At 35.8% G+C, this 7,937-nt stretch overlaps 1 pseudogene; it reads right to left on the reverse strand.

Moving 5' to 3' along the window:
- Positions 1–6,056: 6,056 nt before the first annotated feature.
- On the reverse strand, positions 6,057–7,079 carry LOC118849095 (annotated as a pseudogene).
- Between the last annotated feature and the right edge of the window lie 858 nt (positions 7,080–7,937).

Below are 7,937 nucleotides of genomic sequence, written 5' to 3' on the forward strand. Positions count from 1 at the left end.
ATTCATTCAGGGTCTCAGTCTTATAAATGAAACTTGAGCTAAAGTGTTAATGGTGGGTATTGCCTTAACATGTTCTCTCCTCAACAGCTCACCCTCTCACCTTCACTGATATTTGTGTATTAAATAGGGAATTTTGACCTCGAATTACTAGGTGGATATTTATTCTACTTCCAAGTGGTCTGACCCTACAGTTTTACTTTTTAGAAGTTTTACTGTTAAGCCGAAACATCATGAAAAGAGATATAGGGGTGAAAAAGTCTGGGGATCAACTATTTGAGAGAGAATGATTTGAGAAATTCAATGACATTCCTCCTTTCATATTAATTAATTAAGGGTCATATTTATCAGCTCTTTCTCATTAGTTATGAATGCGGCATGTCAATTCAAATCATGGGAGCTAATGACTGTTTTAGAAATGGGACTAGTCAGAGACATGGGTAGAAACATTGGACCTCAGCTTAAGGAGACCTAGATTCAAATCCTGCCACAGAAGCATATGTTGTGACTGGGGAAGTCAACTCACCTTCTGAGCCTTCATTTGCTAATGTAATTTTTCGGATGGAAATAATAGCACCTACCTTATGGAACTATAGATTTCAGTTAGATGGGACTTCAGTGGCCATCTAGTGCAATTAATACCTAAAAAAGTGTTCCCTTCATAACAGTACCTGGAAAATAGTAGGCCCTTAATCAATGTTTATTAACTCAATGATTGATATGACCAACAAGTGCTTATCCAGACTTTGCTTTGCACATCACCAATGAAGAACCCACCCATGACCAAAGAAATCCATAATTTCCCCTCATATCAAGCCTAAATGTATATATATATATATATATATATATATATATATATATATATATATATATGTGTGTGTGTGTGTGTGTGTGTGTGTGTGTGTGTGTGTGTGTGTGTGTGTGTACATATATATATATATATATATATATACATATATATACACATATGTATGTGTATTTCCAACTTTTAAACATTGTTCTTGGTTGTGACCTCTTGAACCAAAGAAAAAAAGCCTAATCCTTCTTCCTCAGGATGGCTTTTCTCATATTATATTTGAGGACAGCCATCATGCTCCCTTTGAGTATTCTCTTCTCTATGCTAAACACACCTTTGATGGTTGTTTTGAGAATCAAGTAAAATAATGTAGACAAAATGCTTTGCAAACCTTAGAGCATTATATGAATGGCAGCTATTATCATTATTATTATTATTAATAGAATTGGCAGAGTAGATAAGGAGAACAAAAGAATGACCCAGCAAACCAGAAATAACAGGGTTATTTTTCCCCTCTGGAACTACATCTGTTCTCTATAACATCAAACACAACTTATTTTCACTAAAGAACAGTGGATGAGTTCATCGTGGTTCATGAGGAGGTAATTCTTGAGTGCTTAACCATTCATCTAACTTGGATATGAAAAATACAGAAGCCTAGTAAACTTGAGTACATAGAAAAGGAAGCCACCTCTCTCTCATATTTATTTGAATCCTTTCTTTAGGGGATAATCAATATATTTCCTCTTTCTTTTTATTGTCTCCAAGTCAGATAAAACAGAGCCAGTAGATCAATAAAAGTCATATTTTCCTCTTGCTAAAACCACAGAGCAAGAAAACAAATTTAGCCTTCCAGGTATTTGAATCCAATGAATATTGCAGTGTTCTATTCCCCATTGTGCTAAAAATCCAGAGAAAGTAAAACTCATAAAATAATAAGCTCCATTGTGAGAAATTATTTTTCCCTAGCTTCTTCTTTCTCCTACTTGTTTCTTGTTTTTAATAATTTCAGATTGTTATTCACTTGAACAAGTTAAAAACAAAAGATTAAATTCAAGGGAGCATGTTCAGTCACTTAAATTAAGACTAGATAAGATTTTTACACACATGTATCTATAAATATGTTTGGAGACATATATACACATATATAAATTTTGAATGGCTTGTAGAAAGAAAATAATGACTAAGGCGAAAGAATAAATGCCTAAGGTAGGATTATCAGGAGTTTAACAAATATTTATAACATTGTGATTATATACAATGTACCAAGCCAAGTAGTAGGAGATAGATAGTCTTCACCTGCAGGAGCTTAAAATCTAGTGAGGGAGACCATAATACAAAGTAATAGGTGTAGCTATCATATAAGTAGTGTATCTATACCACTATAAGTAATTCATAGGGGGAGAGAATGATTTCTTTCTGGATAAACAGAGAAGAATTTGCGGGAAAGGGGGCTTTTAAACTGTATCTTAAAAAGTCAGATTTGTACAGATGGAGATTGGGTGTGGGGAAGCAACAGGAAGTAATAACAGAAGTAACACAGGTTTAGAAGGGAGGAAAGTTCAAGTTACATTGATGGTTGACAAGAAACAGAATATTGGGATAGAAATATTATACAGACAACCAATCCAGAAGTAGGAAGTAGAAAACGAATTCCAGAAGCAGATGACAAAACTGGAATTGAACCATGATGAGAGATTTTAACTCTCCAGACATCTGCTCAAGCTCTTTTAAAAACAGAGTGGATGTGACCAGGAAGATGGTGATTAGTCACTTTTCCCAGGATTCTTCAACTCTCCAACCATATGAATAAAATTTGGAACAATTTTAGGTGAGAATTTAGACCTCTCAATGTATAGACTTAAAATTTAATTAGTAGACTAGACTTAGAGATTAATAGGTTTGTGCGCGTGCACACACACACACACACACACACACACACACACATGCAAACTGAAATAGACGAACATCTAGCAAGAGAAATGCAAAAGGCAATAGTGTTAAGCCAAAGCTTATATATACTCAAAAGACAGAATGTACCAAGACAACTTATGAATTGTAAATGTCCCAGAACAACATAACAATTTTTAAAAATTAAACAAAATGAAAGAAATTGTACAAGAAGACCTCTCAATATTTATGCATAAAGACAGGAAAACGTCAATCACAAAAAAATGAAAAAGGTAGTTCAACAAAAGAAAGACATTTGAGACATTACTGCAAAAAAAAAATGTAAGAATAATACCTTGTTTTCAAAGTCCCCAAAAACAAAACCATAAGAAATGTAAACAAACACTACTACCCAAAAAAGCATAAATAATTTAATGTTATTCTATTTTTAAAGATCTGTTTAACCCAAAAAAAACCAAGAGAGGATCATCAAGGTGTGAAAAAGACAAAAAAGGATAAAGAAGTAAGGTGAGCTTAGGGAAATAACTTGTATATGGTTTGGCATAGTTATCTCATAAATTCCTCTTGATTCAATTATCATATCTTTATCATTTAATTTTTCAGTGTTTTTCATAAGGTTAAAGCTTTTGAAGTTATGATGTTTGAATTTCTTCTTCTAACTATTTCTGTTAGTGCCTTTATAAACTTTGTTCCATAATCCTTTTACAAAAATATTCTGCTGTACTCACTCTTGAAAACAAATTCATCAGGGAAACAATTCTGGATAGAAGTAGCATTGAATGGTAAAAATTATGCTGTATTCTCCCAGCATAATACCATAAAGACAAATTCATCACCCATGGTCTTGTTTTTTAGTGCAACCTTATTTCTCCCACTATGATACTATCTCTTTACCTTTCAGCACCCCCAATGGGCTGGCCACATTGTTTGAATGCTAAATGTACATTTGCTAAAAGACTGAGACAAAACAAGTGCTCAAATGGAGGCCAGCAGAAGCGATAGAAGGACACTCTCGAGGTCTCTCTGGAGGACTTGGGAATGGATTGTGAGACATGGAAGATGGGCACAGGACCTCCCAGCTTGGTGTGCCTGCATCAAAGAAGGCTCTATGCTCTATGCACAAAGCAGAAGCTCAACAGAAACAGAAAAGGTGCCCATTTAGAGACATCTCCATTCCAAATGTTCATGTGGAATATTTGTGATTGACCTGCGTTAGAGCCTTCCAAGCTCCTGTTGGTCTGATCAGCCACAGTCAGACACACTGTACCTTGACTCTAACATAGTGATGTCATTTTGGTCCTCTTCAAGCATGAAGGACAACCAATGTTAGACATACTATTTCTTTCCTACTACATCTCTCATTTCCCTGTAGACCACCATCCTGTCATCCTTCTTGTCAAAGCATAGATATAAGTTAGAAACTTTTCCTTCTCAAAGTTGGACAAATTTAGCAGAAAGTAAATAAAAGGGAAAATAGAGCTGAAATACTTATGGGATCTTAGAAATGGGAACATTAAAGAATATACATATGTCTCAGGATCATCTTTATAAAAAAAGACTGTGTACTAGGACACAGAAATAATAAATAAATATAAAAAAGCAGAAATACTAAACACATGTTTTTTAAACTATAGCTCAATAAAAATAGCATTTAATACAGAGAGAATAAGCAAAAGACCAGACCTATGGAGACTTAATAATGACATCCTGAACAAGAAGCAACTGAAAGAAAAAAATATAAATAATCAACAACCATGTGAAAGACAATAATAAATGGGAAAATTACCACAATTTCTGGAACATGGGTAAAGCAAAGGAAAAAAAAGTTTCCTTAATATCATGAGTTTGCAAAATAGAAAACTGAAGGTTTATTAAATTGAATAAGTAATTAAAAATCAGAAAACCAACAAATAAGCACATCTGATTTAAAAACAACAAAGGAACTCTTAAAAATTAGAGGAGAAATAGATAAGTTGGAAAACAAAAAATCCATAGAAATGATAAAACCAAAAGACGGTTCTTTGACAAGAGTAACATGATTGATTAACATAGTTCTGGCAATAATAATAGTCAAGGAGAAGGAAATTAAAGGGCCAAATAGGCAATTTAACTATCCCCATTTGTTCTTAGCACGATAGCATACTTAGAAAATTTTAACACATCAGGTAAAAAAAACTAATTGAAACAATTATCTCTGTTAAATAGTGATGCAGAATAAAAGAAAAAAAATCAACATTTCTAAATAGCAATAATAAAATCCAAGAGGGAATAATAGAAAAAGAACTCCCATTCAAAATAACTGCAAAATGCATAAAATGCTCTGGCAGTAAATCTACTAAGGAACATTTAAAACTTGTTTTACAATTATAAATTACACTTTGAATTTTTTTTTCATGACTTAAAAAAAATGTTGGGATAGTCAGTGCTTCTGGCTAGGTCATGCCAATGTAATAAAAGTGAAAATATTAACTAAATTTATGTAATTCAATTAAAAATATCACAGAGTTAGACAAAACAAAGAGATTCATTGGAAGAACAGAACACTAAGAGAAACAATAAGAAGAAGAAAAAAAGAAAGATGAAATAATTCTTCTAGACTTAATGTTTTATTATAAAGTAGTAAGCCTAAAAAAAGAAAAAAAATATTAATTACTAGTTTAAAAAGGAACTCTATAAGCCAGGGTATGATAAACTCAAAAACACAAATTCCATGGGAAGAGCTCTGTATTTTTAAAGAATTGATGGTGATACTAGAAAGCAGTACCACAAAAACAGATTTAGACCAACACTTTACATCATATACTAACAATAATTCATATAATAATAAATATAACAATATCTATCATTTATGTAACACTTTAAAACTTGAAGATATTACCTCATTTGATTTGATATTCATAACAGCCTCATGAAATCAATGCTCTTATTATCTCTGAGAAAACTGAGCCTGACAAAGGTTAAGTAACTTGCCCAAGGTCATAGAGCTAAAAACGTCTGAGATAGTATTTGAATTCAAGTCTTCCTGACTCTCTTAGGCAGTACTTTATACATTGTACCACTTAGTAAAATAAATTTTAAAGTGGATCTACAACACAAATAGTAAAGGTCATGCAATTTTTTTAGATTGAAGAGAATCAGTTCAGATACAAAGTTATGGCTAGGGTGTGAATTCTTTTTTTCCCCCAAAGGGGTGTCTGTGGAGTTATAAACAGTTCAACTACAGAAACAGCTGACTTAAAGATGACGGTTAAAGAAGAATCTACTTTTCTTCTGCTCTATCCTATGGATTCTACCAAGGGAGGATCCACATCAGGTGGAGTTGCTGGCTGTAGTTGCTGCTCATTGGGTTTCCTCACAGGCTCACAAGTTTCTCGTTGAGAACAATTTATGACTGGGTCAGGTTGGCAAGGTAAGTTACCATCAACAGGTCACTGATGTTGCAGTTCAGTGTGGTCCTGAAGTCCTCAGGGGCAATCTTGGGAATTTGGTTAAGGAGGTCCATCAGGGAGCGGCCCATGGTGTTGTCAGCCCACAGCTTTCCAGACAGCACATCCTCGGCATACTGCAACACTGTGCTTAGGGCATCTTGCATTCCGGCTGATGCCCCACCAACTTGTGGCAGATCACTTGAAAAGCCAATCACAGGGTTGGGGCTGAAGCATGTCTTCACGATCAGGTCAATTCCACTTGGCTCAGTATCATAGTAGACACATATTTCACTGTCAGCAGAGTGAGCATCTCTCCCACTGTTTTTCTAGGGACACCCATGGAAGCACTGATATACGCTTTGGTGCTTTTTCATCCATTCTGGAGGCTGGTGTCCACAGTGAGGTGAATGGGACTCTGGGACTCTGGGCCTCCGGGCTGTAATACTCGTGAATCAGCACGGGGTGTTCTGTAATGTCGTGGCCTGTGGCAAACCAGCCCAGAATAAGCTCACTTGGAGAGACTTTCTTGTGTAATTCATACATATTCTTAGAAAATTCCATGTCCACAGCAACCTCATCCTCAGACTGATTATGTGGCACTGAAAAGCGGTTGGTGACTTCTACTGAGTGCTTGTCGATTGTTCCCAGCAGAGTGACGATGACGCGGTCCGTTGGGATGCTCATAGCTGTCCGTGATGAAGACGAAGATGATCGATTGGGTGCAGCTGGACCATGCGGTTGTCTGAGAGAGGCCTGGGGAGCCCAGGCCCGAGGAGGGCTGGCGCCAGCAGAGGCACGGATGCCGGAGCCTGGCCCTGGGCCTGTGCAGAGTCCGGGGGGCAGGGGGAGGAGCTGGGGCAGGATCCGGGGCAGACACAGGGGTTGGGGTAGGGGCCAGGGTCGAAGTCAGTCGGGGAGGAACCGGAGGCTGCTGTCACAGCTGCCATGTTGCCGAAGCGTGAAAAGCCAGGGTGTGAATTCTTAACCAGAGTGATAGAAGTGCTTCTTAAAAGATAAAAAAGTAATTTGTATTAAATGAGAAAACATTTTCACGAATGAGATTAATGGAACAAAACGAGATGCAAAAAGAGATGGGAAAATTTTAATATCAAAATGTCTGATGAGAGGACAGATATCTAAGAGGAGCCGGCAGTTGATGGAAATATGTAAGACTAAAATCCATTTCCCAATACGCAAGGGTATGAGCAAGTAGTTCTCAAAAGAAAAAAAAAACCTGTGACTTGCAAATGATTAATAACTGTGAACAATGTTGCAGATCGCTAATAATAGGAGAAATGCAAATCCAAACAACTCTTACATTTCACCTCACACCAAGCAAACTGAAACAGATAACAAAAGCTTTGTATAATAAATTTTGGAGTGGGTGTGGAAAGATGGGTATAATAATGCACCCTTGATGAAGCTGTGAATTTGTCCAACCGTTCTGGAATCCAATTTGCAATTAATTATGCTAAGAAAGTGACTAAAATGCCCATGTCCTTTAATCCAGAGATTCTACTTTTAGCCGTATAATCCAAGAAGATCAATAATTAAAACAAAGGCCCTATATACACCAAAATATTTATAATAGCAAATTTGGTAGAAGCAAAAAAAACAGGAAACAACATTTATGCCCCCATATTGTACATTAGTACATGACTGTATTGAAACACTATTGTGTTGTAAGAAACAATGAATATGACAAATATAAAGAAAGCTGGGAAGCAGTGCACAAATGCAAAATGAGAAAGAGCCAGGAAAATAATCAACATAATGAATATAACAGTATATAGCCAACAGATATC

The sequence above is a fragment of the Trichosurus vulpecula genome, chromosome 4 (assembly GCF_011100635.1).
Source record: "Trichosurus vulpecula isolate mTriVul1 chromosome 4, mTriVul1.pri, whole genome shotgun sequence".
Taxonomy (NCBI): domain Eukaryota; kingdom Metazoa; phylum Chordata; class Mammalia; order Diprotodontia; family Phalangeridae; genus Trichosurus; species Trichosurus vulpecula.